This window comes from Antechinus flavipes, chromosome 4 (genome assembly GCF_016432865.1).
Source record: "Antechinus flavipes isolate AdamAnt ecotype Samford, QLD, Australia chromosome 4, AdamAnt_v2, whole genome shotgun sequence".
In the NCBI taxonomy this organism is placed as follows: Eukaryota; Metazoa; Chordata; class Mammalia; order Dasyuromorphia; family Dasyuridae; genus Antechinus; species Antechinus flavipes.
In genome coordinates, this window is record NC_067401.1 from 229,168,909 (window position 1) to 229,186,168 (window position 17,260).

Here is a 17,260-nt window from a genome sequence, read left to right on the forward strand (position 1 = left end):
AATTGGCCACCAGAATTATAATAATAGTTCTGAAATTAAGACGAGAAAGGGGGGAGGGGAAGAGAAGAAAGAGGGGGAATTGTATAATTGAATATATCACAAGATTGAAGACAAATAGGATGAGTTCACCTATAAAACAGAAAAGAGTAGCAGAATGTATTAGAGAATAGTTTTTGGTTTTGTTACAAGAAACACAATTGAAACAAAGATTCACACAGTTAAAATGAAGGACTAGAGAGGTAGTATTCTTCACAAAAACAAAACAAAACAGGATAAAATCAACAGAGAAGGCAGCAATAAAAACTGATATAGTCAAAAGAAATAAAAAAGTGACATTATATTGAAAGACAGCATAAATAATGATATATAATATTAATAATATGTATACTTAATAGCTTGGCACCTGAGTAATTTTTTTAAAGTTAATATAACTTGGGGAAGCTAGATGGCACGGTGAATAGAGCACCAGCCTTGAAGCCAGAAGGACCTAAATTCAAATCTGGCCTCAGACACTTAACACTTCCTGGCTGTGTTGATCCTGGGCAAGTCATTTAACCCCAATTGCCTCAGCAAAAAAAATAATAATAAAGTTAATATAATTACTGGGATAAATAAATAGCAAAATTGTAATAAAGACTTTGATTATTCTTTTTCATTCCTGGACAAAAATAACAAAAAGAGAAAATAGAAAAAAATAATATCTGAATTAAAATTTTGGGAAAGTTAAATATGAAAGATCTCTAGAAATTTTCAGTGAAAATAGGAACACACCTATCAGGAAGCCTTTTCTGATCGGGACATAGAAATTAACAAATAAATCAACAGGGAAATCTTCAACAGCAAAAAAAAAGTATGGATTCCTGATCTAGTAAACAAATTAAGCCATCTGAATAAATACTATCAAACAAATGCAACAGATTAAGTATGTGATATGAAAGGAACCTATGGAATTTGCAAACATGGAACAACATGCAGTGGTTCAAAAGAGTTTTATGTTCAAGGTCTGAAATTTTTTCTTCCTGAGCCTTTGGTAATTTCAATCCTTTTTGTCTCTTATTTTCCTCTTTTGCTCACTTTTGAGTCTCACATGTTGGTTTCCTTGGGTTATGGACATAGTGAGAGGTCCAAGACCCTCCCCCCCCCAAAAAAAAAAAAAATGATGAAAAGTCTTTGGAGGAAATGGAGTCTTTATGACATTCTTGCAGGAAGTGGGCATAGCCTTAAGGTGGAGGAATGCACTGCTACAGAAGCAAGAATAATGATTTTAAGTAAACCCTTCCCATGTACCACCCAATCTCCTCCCAGTGTTCCCAATTGGTCAATATTCTAACTGACAGCCCTCACCGCCTTTTTTATATCCTCCCAGATATGTTCCCCCTCCCTTGTCATACGTCCCATGGTCAAAGTGAAATTACTACTACAAGTTAATATGCAATTAGTCTGTTATACATGCTTATTGCCCATTTGCTTTTGCCAGATCATTGATTCCAACTTGTTTGAACTAGATCAGGATCTGTGGTAAGACTGGTTGAAAAGGATATATGGACCCATTTCTGACTGGTTGGATGTATTTGTTAAACAACTTTAATTATTCTCAGAATTCTAGCTCTCAGTAGAAAATAAACTGGTTTTGTTACCCAGTCCTGGGGGCCATCTATTTACAGTTGGGGACCAAATATTAAAATGTTTCACTCTCCTTCCATGCTTGGCAACTCATGGTTCACCAGCCTCAAATGGCATTTCAGTGGTCAAAACTTGCCCCAGCCAGATACTATGCTTTCCTTCAGCTTTAACAGTCTACTCCACAGCTCCTCACACCCTTATGCACACCCTACACATACCCCCACCCATTACACACACACACACATACACCTGTCCCATGCCTTGTTAACTTTTTTGGTGTTTAGAGACTTGCAGCACTGGTGCTATAGGTTTGATCCCCTACCTGCACTGGCTTTGCTGGTATATAGGGTTGTGGCCTCTGCAAAAGTAGGCTTTTGTTCCTGAAGGACTGTGGTTCTCTGGCTGGTGCAGCCAGGGTAAATTCTGCAGCTTGGAATCAGTGTCTCTATAGCACTCAAAAAAGGGAGAGAGAAGTGGGGTGAAGGCTGGTTTTGTGGTAAGCCTGTCATATTCTTAGATCTGTTAGTGCCAGCCTCCTTGCTAATAGTATGAGAAACTGGGGAGGAGTGCTGAGTGAGCTCAGCATCTATAAACATCAGTCTATATGAGCACCAATTTAACCTTTTGGTCCTAGACCATAGAGACAACTAAAGTTGCTTTATCTATGGTGTTCTATTTGGGAAGATTTGAGAAGTTGAAGGGATCAAAGAAAATAACTAATCCTCCCATCTTATTGCTCATATGGCTTGGGTACACAAAGGATCAAGTTTTGTTCTGTGACTAACAAAACTCTTCTGTGTTTGATAATTACCAATAATGACCATTTGGCATTTTCTGATTCTGGTTATAGCAAGCTCAGGTAGACTTATAGTCTACAAGGTTTAAAAGAATGAAATAGAAAGCTCTATAACTGAAATAGAATATATATAATATAAATAGAAAGTTCTATAACTGTGCAGACTCCATCTCAAATCTATTTTTTATTTATTGAAGATCTCATATCAAATCACATTCCCTGCCCCAAGGCCCTGCAGTAGAGAAACATAAAATTTTATGATTCATACCATCAATAAAGTCTACAACAACCTGTATCCACTGGGGATATATCTGGCCTGTGTGTAATAGTAGTTTTCCCACTGGAGACACATCTGGTCAGTTCTAGTTGGGCAATAAACTCCTTTCTTCCTTCCCTCCTTTTCTCCCTTCCCTTTCTTTGTCCCTTCCTTCCTTCTTTGTAAAATAGATATCGGGAATGGTAAATATGAAATAGTTTCAGGAGAGCAAGTGATTATAAAAAGAATATTAAATAAAAATAGCTTGATGGAGATTGAATTCTCAACATATGTCATATGTATCTATCACAGAATACATAGGAGTGCTATTAAGTGAATTAACACACAGGAGGTAAGAAGGAAAGAGGTTTTGACAATTAACAAGGGGAAAGACAAGTTCCTAGTGGAATTCACAGTCAGAAGGAAGATGTCATTAAAGGGAAAATGCTATGAGGTGGGAATATACCATTGACTGGCAAGCTAAATCCATAGAGAATTTAGCAAATTAACTCAAAGCAAGTTAATAGAAGGGGCTTGCACCAGTGATTGGTGAGTCTAACCTTAAAGGGGTTTTTACACCCTTAAAGACTTAGCTAGAGAGGAGAGGAGCAAGATGACAAAATAAAGGTAGGATCTTGTCCAAGTTCTCCCCCAGACTCCTCTAGAAATCTTTAAATAATGACTCTAAACAAATTTTAGAACATCAGAACCTACAAAAAGAGGGAGTGAAATAATTTTCCTGTTGAAGGCTGCTCTGTTGCATTGGAGTGGATTTGGTGTACAATCACTGTATGGACCACACCAACCTAGGACATCTCAGTAGGAAAGGTTTGGGGAACATTAGGGTGTGAGAGGAGCACCATTCAGCATCAGGCTTTGGCAATCATTGAAACAGTAGCAGCAGCAACTGAGGGTAGTGACTTCCAGAGATCTCAGCTCATAGGTGGAGGATGGTAGGAGAGAGTCCAGAACAGCTAGTCAAAAAGGACATTGCAGGAGCAACAGTCAGTGTGGCAGGACTGGGTAGCAGTGATGGCTTATAAGTCCCTAGAAGGATCTCTGAAAACAGCTGCACAAAACCCCTGAAGCTTGAGCAGTCCCTCCCCATATGTGCCTTCTTTTCTATTATCCTTCCTTTTCCTATCTTCTTCTCCTCCTACTTTCCTGAAGGGTAAGATAGATTACTATATCCTTATGGAGTGTATCTTTTATTCCCATTTTGAGCCAATTTTGATGTGAAGGTCACTTTCCCTCTCTCCTTCCCCCTCTTTCATTCCAATGTAGAATTTGCCTTTTTTATGGCAGATAATTTAGACCATTATAGTCTCCCTTTCCCTTTTTCCCAGTATATTCTTGGAAATATACCCCTTGTTTTTATATTTTAGATATTTTCCCTTCATATTCAACTCACACAAGTGCCCTCTTGTCTATACATACTCCTTTTAACTGCCCTAATTAATGAGAAAGTTCTTAAGAGTTACAAGCATCTTCCCATATACGAATGTAAATAGAAAATTCTTGCTAAGTTGTTTATAATTTCCCTTTCCTGATGACTTCTGTTTACTTATTTTTCTAGCCTATTAAGTTTTAACTCATTGTTAAAGTAGGGCTATTTTCAGGGTAGAGGATGCTTTTTTGAGGAGGGACAGGGAGAAATAAGATATCAATAATAATTATAAAAAGCATTTTGAAACAGGTTTCTCTGATGAAGACTTCACTTCTCAAATGTATAGGGAACTGAGTCAAATTTATTTTTAAAAAAAGCTATTCCCCAATTGATAAATGATCGAAAGATATGACCTCTGTCCAAAAGGTTATAAAATCTTGTGTATCCTTTGACCTAACAATACTATTATGAGGCATGAATCCCAAAAGAGATTTTCTAAAAAGGGAAAGAGGACCTGTGTATGTAAAAAATATGGTAGTTATTTTCTCAAGTCAAAGAATTGGAAATTGAGGGGGATGTCCATCTATTGGGGAATGGTAATGTTTGGGCTAGCTATCTGGTCCTCTAGACAGGCCTTGGTCTCAGCAGGATAGTCACCAAGAGGATAATCAGGAATAGAATCTAAAGTCTTTATTCTCTCCTTCACAGTCTGACTGGGTCCCCAGTTCTCTTGTAATGCCAGAGAAACTGAGCAAGTCAGAGATTAGCGATCAATTCAATAGTTTATTAAATGGAGAGAGATACTGGGACCAATGGATCCATATTTGGTCCCAGTGCTGGTTGAGACTATCATTTCAAAGAGTCCAGCCCTCAAGTATCAGAGGGCAATCTTTTTATAGGATAACAAAAACAATGACATAATGGGGGAGGTACCTGGGTGGGGATAATCTAATGGGGCGGGGAGGCCCCTAGGATACAATGGAGGGAGTTGCTGATATTCTAATGACATCTAAAACGGATCAACCTTTTTCCTGCCAAACATTAAGAAGGAATGTCATAATCTAAAGATATAAAACCTTTATCTCATCAACCATTTAAGAGGGAATGATTATAGCCTGGGGTTTTGGGGCAGAGCAACTGAGGTAGACCTTTATCTCATCAAACATTAAGAGGGAAAGGTTTATAACCTGAGGCAGAATAACTAAATAGGACACTTGGAGAAACTGGGTCACAACATTAAAAGGGAACTTTGGCACAACACTCTCAGCCCTTAAATACCCTATTACAATTATATCATTACAGCATACTGAGTATATGTGAACTAGAGAACCATTATATCACCATACTAAGTACTAAGTATATCTAAACTAGAGAACCATCATCTCATCAATCACACTGAGTTAACATCTTGCTATAAGTATCTTTGCTTCGAGTATACTTTTCTAGAGTTCCAGCCCTCTACAAGGAATAGCTGATATAAATTTTGGTATGTGACTATGAAGAAATGTTATTGTTCTATAAGAAAAGAGCAAAATGTTCTCAGAAAAACCTAGAAAGTCTTCCATGAACTCAAGCAAAGTGAAATGTATTATATACATAGTGATAGCAAAGTTATGGAATGATGAGTATATGACTTTGTTATTTTCAGCAATACAGTGATCTGATACCTCTGAAGAACTTATGCTGAAAAATGCTATCCATAGCCAGAGAAAGAACTGATTGTGTCTGAATACAGACTTAAGCAGACTTTTTTATTCTTGAGGTTTTCTTTGGGAGGGTGGGGGAGAAGGGGGAGAGGGAGCAGCAAAGAAAAATGGTGAGAGTGAAGATCTATGTTTTCTTTTGTAACTGATTTTGATGGAAATGTTTTGCACAACTTCACATAGGCCTTCTCACTGGGGTGTGGAAAAGGAAGGGAAAGAATTTGGAACTCAAAATTTTCAAAACAAATGTAAAAAATTGTTTTGCATTTGAGAGAAAAAAATTTAAGAGGAAAAAAACGGTAGCTATGACAAAAAGACACCATGAGACAATGGGGAAAGGGGGCTATCAAGAAGAAAAACATCAAGAGGCAGGACACTATGGTAAGCCAACTCTAAAAAATATTTAGATAAGGTCTGTATCGGGAATGGATCTTTTCTAGGAGAAATATAACCTCAGAGTGGGACTCTAATTGGAAGTACTAGAATAAAAAGTCTACTCATCAATGGTGGTCTTGCTTGTTTCAGAAAGTCTTATAATCCCATCAGTGTTTCAAGCTTTCTCTGCTGAAACCCATCTAGCTATCTCATCCCTTCCTCCCTCCATTCTTCCCTTTTTCTCTCTTCCTATTTTCCTCTCCCTCTCTTCGACTTCTTTCCTCTTTCCTCTCTCTTCCTTTTCCCTCCCTTCTCATTTTCTCTCCTTCCCTTTTGAAGAAAAAAGAAAAACCTGTAGATACTTAACAAATGATTATTGATTGGTTGACAAAAATGTGAGGCATTAATATTATTTCCCTGAAATAGTAATTTTCTTAACAAGAGATTGCACAGCAGGTGCTGAATTGTTTGGGTTGCAGCAATGCACAAAACTGCCTTCTTAGACAGAAGGGTTTATGACCAGTTTCAGTCAAGGAAATACCTACATTGATGAAATCACTCATCTTTTGAAGAAGTAATTCTCTAATTATATATCTAGAATTACAAAAGGTCTTTGAAGTTAATGTTTAGGTGGTTATGTTTGAACTGATTTTATGAGAGACTGACACCTATTTTGAAAGAATGAGTTTTAGAGAAGAGTCAAATAAGGTGAAACTAAAGTATACCTCTGATTCACCAGATTGTCCATATTAATTGTGTGTATGTTGTGGTAGAGGCCTGGAAATAACTGATCCCACTAGAAACATGATGGAAAGGTGATCTCATATAATTTAGACCAAATGACTTTTAATAGAATTAGCCAAGAATATAGCCTTAGGGGAACAGTAGGACATTTTTTCATAGCAAATTATCTTAATACTTCCCTTTGTCTACTCCCAGACAAGATGACTACCTGAACAAGGAGATTATACAGTCATACTTACCTTCACCAGACAAACTGAAGTTTTTTGTTTTATTTTTGTTCTGTTTTTTTAAGGCAATTAGGGTTAAGTGACTTGCCCAGGGTCACACAGCTAGGAAATATTAAGTGTCTGAAATCAGATTTGAACTCAAGTCCTCCTGACTTCAGGACTGGTGCTCTATCCATTGTACCACCTAGCTGCCCCCAAACTGAAATTTTTACCAGACCAAATAATAACATATTTGTCTCAATGTAAAACAATAGTAAGAAACATCTTCCCAAGAACCTCAAAGGAAGTCTGTCAAAAGTTTAAGGGAAATAGGAAAGGGTGCCAGTACAGGAAGATTCCCAACATGACTAGCTTGCCAAGAATGTATAGCATGAAAGAACTTGTGGTTAGATTCACCAAAAGCAGAAGGTTCCCCTAACATATCCAGGGTGTTCAGAAAGCCCATGATAGAGATCTCAGAAGTTCTGGGAAGTAGTAACAAGTAGCAAGCACTGACTGGAACATAGCAGAGTAATGCTCAATACCAAACACCACAGCCTGGATGCTCCGATGTGTCTAGCAGCCTATCCTGAACTGCTAGTGATGACCCTGAAGAGCCGGCACTCAGAACCTCTTAAGATTCAGGGTGGTTTACCCCAGGAAGGCAGAGGTTAGTGCAGAAATGTCAATGATCAAGAACAAGATCAAATAGGACTGACCACTTCATACACAAAGGCACTCAGGAGTGGAACCTAGTCATGGCACAAAATACCAATACAGGAACTAAAACTGTCAAGATGAATAAATCAAAGGAAAAATCCAAAGGAATCAAAAATTATTGCAAATCTAAATATTCCCCCAAAAGGAAAAAAGAATAATTCTGTAATAATCCTAGACTCAAAGAAAAAAATGGACTTTGCATAAGGACAACATAAATGAAATAAAGCATAACATTAAAAAATTTAAATTAGGATCCTGGAGGAAGAATAATATATGGTTGATTGGTTGGTTGGTTGGTTGTTGCCCTTCAATATTAAAGAGAACTAATATGACATCACTATATTGGGATCAAGGTACGGAACATCTGACTGAATGAACAGTTCAACACAAATTTTGAAAGCTCTGTCAAACGCAAATCATCCACATAAACATCTGAAGTAGACATGTGACTAAAATTTTCACAACTCACATTTCTTTGCTCTTAAAGCACATTGCCACCTTTTATCTAAGCACACCGTTCTGGGCAGTCCTGTGCCAATGTCTGCCATATCTCACAATTTCAAAGTCCTTCAGAGAGAACTTGAAAATGTCTTTGTATTGCCGCTTCTGACTCTTCATGTAAGCACTTGTTTTGTGGGAGTTTTCCATTAAAAAATATCTTTTAGGCAAATGGTCATTTGGCATTTGAACAACATGACCCATCCAAAAGAGTTGTATACTCTGCAGTAAAGTTTGAATGCTTGGCAGTCCAGCTCAAGAAAGGACCTCAGTGTTCAGCACTTTATCTTGCGAGGTGATCTTCAGAAATCTTCCTAAAACAATTCAAATGGAAGCAATTTGGTTTTCTGGAATGGCACTGGTTATACTGTCCATATGTTTGCAAACATATATCAAGGTCAACACAGTACCTCTATAGACCTTCAGAACCCCCCAGAGCTTAACTAGCTCTGGCAATGCACTGTATCAACCTCATTATCAATGTGAACATCCCTGGAAAGTATATTGCCAAGGTAAATAAACTCCACAGTATTCAAAGTTTCTCCATTTGAACTCCAGACAGTTCCACATATGGATGGTATGCTGCCTAGTAGAAAATCTGTTTTCTTGTGTTCATTGATGTACCAAATTTCACACCATTCCATACTTTGTTGCATCTCAGCTTCAGAAGCTGCTTATAGAGCAAAAATAATAATGTACAGAATAAAAAAGAAATCTTAACGAAGTAGTAAAACATTTCAAAAATTAGTAGAGATCAAAGAAAAATCAATAATCCATGGGATACCAAGAAAGATAAGGACAAAAATAAAAAAAAATCTTAAAAAGAAATGATAGATGAATATTCTGTATATTAATTAGAAACAGAGGTCAAAGTAAAAATTCAAAGAATCTATCAACTCCTGAAACCTCAAAAGGAAAGTTCACATATTTAACATGTATAAGACTGCCTGCCATCTAGGGGTGGAGGAAGGTAGGGGAAAAGTTGGAACAGAAGTGAGTGCAAGAGATAATATTGTAAAAAATTATCCATGAATATGTTCTGTCAATAAAAAGTTGTTATAATGAAAAAAAAGGAAAGTTCCATAAATGTCTCAGCCAAGGTTCTGAATTTTCTGTAACTATTCAGAAAGAAATAATTTAGGTACCAATTCCAGAACTTGGAATTTAAAAATCCAATAGGCAAAAATGATGAATTTACAACCCAAAATAACTCATTCTGCAAAGCTGAATATAATAGTAGGCAGGGGAAGAGGGGATAGGGCTGGAGTAGAAGTCAGAAGTCAGTAGAAGACTTTGAAGCTTTTCTGAAGAAAAGATTGAGTAGAAATTCTGAAATATTAATGTAAGAGCCAAAAGAAATTCAGAAAAGTAAACAAAAATACAATAGAATATATGTAATATTTTTGAACACTCATTGTGTGACATGCAGGGATCCTTATGTTTGGTTTAATGACTCTCACTTCTCTTTGAATGGACACAATTGCCCTAGACAATAGAAATATCAGAAATATAAACAAATGCAGCTACCAAGGATGGGACAGATACTGAAAACAAGCTACCCAAGTAATGAAAAACAAAATGGGAAGGACAGGAGATTTGTTAAAGATAGTCTTGGGGGTTAAAGTACACAATAATAATGACATAAAAGGAACCATTAAAGGATTTCATTCTTAAAGTAGACAAGGACATGAGGGTAAAAGCAGAAATTTAAATGGAAGGAATGGTAAGGGGAATAGACTTGAACATCATGGACTAAATCTTACTCTGCCTACAGATCTACCCTTATCAAGGCAATAGCAAACAATGAAAGGAAAATAACTCTTGTACTCTTTCAAGAAAAAGATATGTGGGACAATCAGTGAAGTGAAGTGAAGTGACAAATGGAAGGGCTAAAGTGGGGAGGAGGGGGAGACAAGGACATCTCAATTAAATGATGGGAGTGGTTTCCATTGAAGATCATTCCAATGGGGAGGAAGAAATTCGGTAATGGGATATGGTGACCTTATAATGGGTATATACTGTAGAAATGTAGAATTTAGACCACTATCTCAGATAAAATGTTGTGCTTCCATACCTACCTAACTCAGGAGAGGAGGAATCAGAGCTGCTAAGGACAACTGATATCCAAAGGAATCTACAGAGGAGATGTAATGATAAATGAGAGGAAAAGATGATGGGAAATTTTATAAGAGGGTTGTGAGAAACTGCATGATCAGGAACATAGGAAAATTTCTACCATGGGACAATATTTCTGTTATTTTACTCTAGGAATTAAGAAAGATACTAATTTTCCAGTTAGTGCAAATAATGAATCCATTGAAATGATATTAAAATTCACAATATTTCCATTGGATGAGAATCAATTACCATATTTTATATGTTTATACAGATTATACCCACTATAAAATTGCATATTCCATTACACAATCTCTTTCCCTCCACTCTCTCACCCCACCCATCTCCATGGGAATGATCTTCAAAGGAAACCCTTCCCATTATTTAATTGAAATCTTTCTGTTCTTCCCCCATTTCAGTCCTTCCATTTGTCACTTCACTTCAGTGATTTTCTTACATCTCTCTTCTTCCTTTTTTTGCTAAGGCAATTGGGGTTAAGTGACTTGCCTGGGGTCACACATCTAGGAAGTGTTAAGTGTCAGTCAGATTTGAACTCAGGTCCTTCTGACTTCAGGAATGGTGCTCTATCCACAATGCCATCTAGCTGCCCCTACATCTCTTCTTGAGAGTACAGGAGTTATTTTCCCTTTATATGTTTCCCTTTAAATATTGTAAATTCAAATATATGTTACTATTTCACAGGATTTATTAATTACACTTACCAGGACATAGCTATACTTCTAAAAAGAAGAAAAGTGGAAGGAAATGATAAAAATGGAAGGGACAAGATTTACAAGGCAATTGTAGAAAAGGGCAATCAAAAGTAGTGACTGCTGTGTGACCCTGGTCAAGTCACTTAATCCCAATTGCCTCAGGGAAAAAAAAAGAAGCAGTGACTGAAACTTTAATTCCATGAAGAATAAAGAAAATAATGAAGGAATAAATAAAAATAAGGACCATGAATCGAAGTATAAAAGTTTATAATAGAAAAAAAAGTAATAAAGGAAAAGATGTCTTATATACAAAGAATTTTTTTACACAGAATTTTTTTTAAAGCAAGGAGGAGGGAGAATTGAATGAAATTGAAGGGGGGGGGGGGGGGAGAGAAGAATTTTTTTTAACTGCCCGCCCAAGTAAGAGGGGAGAAAAAGAGAAATATAATAGAAGAAAGAAAAAGGAATTAATAAGTTATTTAAAACTTCAAAACTAGGGCATATGAGTAACAAATTGGGGAGAGAAGAAGTAGAGGAAGAGGTTTGAGGATGAAGAAAAGAGAGTCTAAAGGGATAAAACTACCTTAAAGTTGATTACCCAAAAATAGAGACACAACACTATCTTTAAAAAATAAAAGAACCTCCTCCCCAAGGAAAAAAAAGTCTAATTCAGGAAAAAAGAAAATTAGAGACAGAGAAAAATATAAACCTAACTTCCAGAACTCTAAATGTGAATGGATTACACAATAAAATGAAAGATAATAGAGTAAGAAATTGGCTAACAAAACAAAACCCTACCATGCTAACAAGAAACAAACAGAAAAAAAAAAAGAATGAAAATACAAGATACTAATTACTTGGTCCAAAATTTGGAATTTTCTGTTCTGCATTATTCCAGCAAAAGCAATAAAACAATAAGATGACAAGAACTATTCTTAATAAGTCAATATGATAAATGACATTAAAGTTGAAGCATTATCTTGAAATACTGAAAGCAATTCAATGGGTGGGGACAAAACACAATGTTTAAACATACTTAAATCTTCAAACCTTGCTTTCTGATAGTAACCAGAAGGCTATGCAGATAACAGTTATCTGGGATCAAAGTGGCCCAATTACAAGGCAATTTGAACAGCGTCAAGCTCTCTATTTGGTATGGGGACAATCTGCTGCAGGAGATCCAATGGACAATGTAACAAGCAGCAAGGAATACAGAATACTAAGTCCTTGTCTGGTATTCTAGAGAAAAGATCTATTATTGCTATTGTCTGCTGCTTTTTCTAAGTCAGATGGAATTTGAAATTGGATTGTGCACCCAGGGGATGAGGACCATCCTTAGATGGAGCTGATGTATCTAGTTGTCAACTCCTTTAGCTTTATTGAGGATTTGGTGTGGTCTTTTCCATCTGATCTGAAAGGTTGTCCTTGCATGGGTATCTTTCCCAAATACCCAATAGACTTAAGTTTCCAGGTTCCAGCTACAAATTATACTGGTCTGGGTCCCTACAAAATGACTGAGAAACAAGCTGGTTAAGGTCTTAAAAGTTGAGTGAGTCTCCAGCAGTAAGATAGAAAGGAAATCATGATGGTGAGGGAATTTCCATGGGGCAAAAGAAGGGTTATCAGGCAACCAGTGACAATTTTAAAGAATGAAAGGGAAAAAAACTTTCCAAAAGGAGTCTTCCTAAAATTCAAAGGGACTGATATAGAGGGCCAGAACTCTGGAGAAGTATACTTGAAACAAAGTGTTAACTCAATGGAATTGATGAGATAATAATGGTTCCCTAGTTCACCTATATATAATATGATATAATATAATCAGTTTAGTTTGATATAATCACTCTATTTTGACATAATGATACAATCATTCTAGATTGGCTTATACTCAGTATACTGTAATGATGTAATTGTTATAGGGTATCTAAGGGCTAGGACAACTGGGGATGCTCTCTCAGCCACAGCTCTCAGCCACAGACCCAAGAGAAGATGCCAAATTGCAGAACTCCATCTTTGACCAGCCACATGGCCCTCCTGTTTCCTTCACTTCTCCACTAAGACCAAGGACTTGGGTTGATCCTAAAGTTCTTCAGAGAGCTAGCCCGGACATGATATTTTGGCAACCATTGTAGGGCAAGAAGAACCAGCAGTTCGAGAGCTTTTCGTAAGTAGGATCCTTCCAGAGTTCCTTTGGTAACCCGTGGGGAAGGAAAGGGAGAAAGAGACCCAGTAAGACTTTTTTAGTCAGGATAATTAAATGGGCCAATACATCAAAGGGCTGAGCTAGGAGACTGAGAGACTTAAATGCCTGTTCTGATTATAATCCTCTTCTCCGTTTGAAAATTTGTCTCCATGACATTTCACAAGATTCAACACCTGCTATAGTGCTGTTTGCACTCCCTAGTATGCAGAAATTTCCTGACCATACTGTTGGGGAAAAATAGTTTAAAACAAAAAATGGGGACTTGTTAGGGACCATGCCTGGGTGAGGGGGCAGGTCAATTCTCTGAGAGCCTCTGCATCTGTGGATTGTGACACTTAAGGGACTTGCAGGGCAGCCTTTACTAATACAGGTGTTGCTTGTGGACTGTGAATGAAATAAATAGGAGGCAGAGGAAAGAGGAGAGAGATCAGACAAAGCAACAGCCTCTCAATGGGGAGGTCAGAGAACAGCAATTGCCTCTCAGTCTCCTTGAATCACCATCATCTGCTCACAAGAGATAACAGTTCCAGGTATTGGTGTCTGGATTCTGAAAACCACAATAGCAGCCGATAACACTAAAGAAAAGGCTTTGACTCTGGCTCTGAAAATGTCCAGATTATATCTGGGAGATCTGATTTTTAGGGAATTAGAAAAATTCTATTGTACATTTAGTAGGCTCTGGCTGGCACACTCTTTTTCCTCTGGCATTTGTTTTCCTTGAATATATTTTATCAACATGGAATGATTTGGCAAGACTGTTATTATTATATGAACCAAAAAAAGTATTATTTGGAATAGTGAGGTAGCACCTAGATAGAGCTAGTAGCCCTGAAGTCAGAACAATTTGAGTTCAAATGAGGTCTCAGACACTTAACATTACCTAGCTGTATGACCCTGGGCAAATCAGTTAACCCCAATTGCCTCCACACACACAAAAAAAAGTATCATGTAGCATCTAAGTTACAGTGAAAAGTAGCAAATTGTATATATAATTTTTCAGGTTGGCAAATCTACAACTAAATTCTGGAAAGAAATAGTGGAATATTTGTGGGACTCTTCAGATTTAAATAAGTTTTCATGGGACATCCTCATCTCAATTTTTTTGGTAATGTACCTTTGAACAACTACAAAGCAATAGCCTTTAAATAAATCATTTGGCACTGAGGCATACATAGAGTAGTGGTTAAATTAATCTCATTAGACATCTTCATTTAATTAAATGGACAATATGCTTTTAGTAGCACCTTTTTTACATTTTCATTAGAAATTAATTATGAGAATCCTTCTAAGAAGAAAGGAAAAAATAAAGATAAAAGATAACTCATTAAGATTGAAGCTGATATGCATCACAGTTGATAAAAAAACAGTTTGTCTAAAAATACCATAATAGTTACAAAGTTGAAACAGCATTTGAAAACTAGATGGGTACTAAGCTGCAAAGAGCACAAAAGCTAAAAAGAGAATATAGATAACCAAAGTTTATAAACCTAGCAATGAAAAATATGAACCTAAGGAAGGGGGTTAAAATAGTCTAAGTGTGTTTTAAAATAAAAATACCAGATAGTAATAAAACAAATTTTAGTTCAATATCCCATTATGGAACAATTTTTTTTTTTTTTAGTTTTTTAAATTAATTTATTTTTTATTATAACTTTTTATTTACAAGATATATGCATGGGTAATTTTTCAGCATTGACTCTTGCAAAACCTTCTGTTCCAATTTTTCCTCTCCTTCCACCTATCCCTTCCCCTATATGGCAGGTAGACCAATACATGTTAAATATGTTATATGTTAAACACAATATATGTATACATATCCATAGAGTTATTTTGCTGCACAAGAAAAATCGGACTTAGAAATAAGGTAAAAATAACCTGAGAAGGAAAACAAAAATGCAAGCGGACAAAAACAGAAGGAGTGGAAATGCTATGTGTGGTTCACACTCATTTCTCATAATTCTTTCGCTGGGTGTAGCTGGTTCTCTTCATTATTGAAAAATTGGAACTGATTTGGTGCATCTCATTGTTGAAAAGAACCACAATGGAACAATCTTTCTTATCCATGCTTTTTTGTCATGCTAAGAACCCAGAATACTAAATTTATAATATTTTTTCTGTAATGTTCTCTCTAAAATATGTTCTCTGTTGAGGTTATCTTGTGATCTCTGGAGGCAGCCTTCCTTTCAGTTCAGTAATCACCACAAGTACAGCCAGGTATTAAAGTCCAAATCCTTTATTGTCTCCTCGCTGGGGCTGGGCATCTTTCTGAAGAGCCTTTTAGTCTGCCTTGGTCTTAGTGGGGAAATGCAGGAGTCCAGGCCAGCCACCAGGAAGATCAAAGATCGAATTGAATTTCTCCTCTTGGTTCTGAGAGCTTAAGCTCCTGCCACCAGTCCTTTGCTTTTCTCCAAATGAATCCTGGTTGAAGCTCCCAGTTTATATGCTCTATACCAGTGGTTCTCAAACTTTTGTTTTCAATATCTTTATTCTATTAAAAATTATTGAGGATCTCTCCAAAGAGTTTTTGTTTATCTGGATTATATTTATAGACATTTACCATATTGGAAATAAAAACTATTTTTTGAATTTGTAAACCTTCTAAAAGGGTTTCAGAGATCCCCAGGATTCTCTAGACCATACTTTGAGAACCACTGCTCTACAATCATTATGTTATTAGGAAACCCTAATTTGTTCTAGGATTAAATTAATGCTAAACTATATTAAACCATTGTCTCCTCAATTCCACTTAGTAATTCCACTTAGTACCTTGTTTCAAGTTCTGGCCCATTATTTGTTATAGGATTAAATCAATGCTAAACTAGATTTAACCATTGTTTCCTCAATTCCACTTAGTACCTTGTTTCAAGTTCTGAGTTCTGGCCCATAACATCTTTCTACAACTATTAATTTAAGAATTTGCTTTTAATAAAAGATATCATGCCTTGCCAAAATGCTTGCTCATATGCATATCAATGAAAAAATATTAAATGAATTCACAAAGGCATCATAACATTTGAATGTTAAGAGCACAACAACTTGAAATATCTATAAAGCTTAGGAAAAAAAGACATACTAAATTTTGTTTTTAACTACTTCACCATTTTTAATGTATATAATACTTCAATAGCATGTAATAATTAAATTGGAAGAAATTTTTTACTGGTTTTATTACAAAGTCACCATTCATTTCAATAAAAAACAAAGGATGATTAAAAATGTTTCCAATCCTTAAGCAGACCCTAAGAAGATTTGACTATTCCCTCTTAATTGGAAATAGCTCAAAAGATAAAGTTCCAGGTTATTGATAGAAAAAAAAGAAAAAGACAATTTATGTAAAATATCTTCAATAATATTACCCTCAAAGTAATGAACACCAATGGAAAAAGCTAGAAAAAAAAGAAAAAGACAATTTATGTAAAAATACCTTCAATAATTTCAAATGATTTAAAAGTTCTAGAGTGCTTATTAGTCTGACTTCCTTGTGAAAAGTCTCTTTGCATATATCTGAAAAACCTCTTTCATTTCCTCCATTCAGTTCAATTTTTTTCCCAATATAATTTCACAATTTTCATATAAATACAAATTATCTTATAAACCACTACTATACTAGGAACTTTGTCAAGGATTGATTTAATTTCTGCAGCAATTGTATTCTAGAGTTTCACCAGATATGGGAAAGTCTTATAGAAGGAGAGCAGTAAATGAAAGGATGAGTAGAGGACAAAATGCTTGGGGCCATCCTTTCCCTCTATTCTGAAGAAAAACTTCCTAAATCCAGTATGGACAAGAATAGGTACCTCAGGACACTTGTTTTTTTTTTAAATTCACATTATGGTTGCATTCTAAACCTTCAGAAGAACATTTGAGTTCTATAGGCTGAGAGGCTTTGCTATTAAGTTAAAATATGACTTTAGTATCATAAGT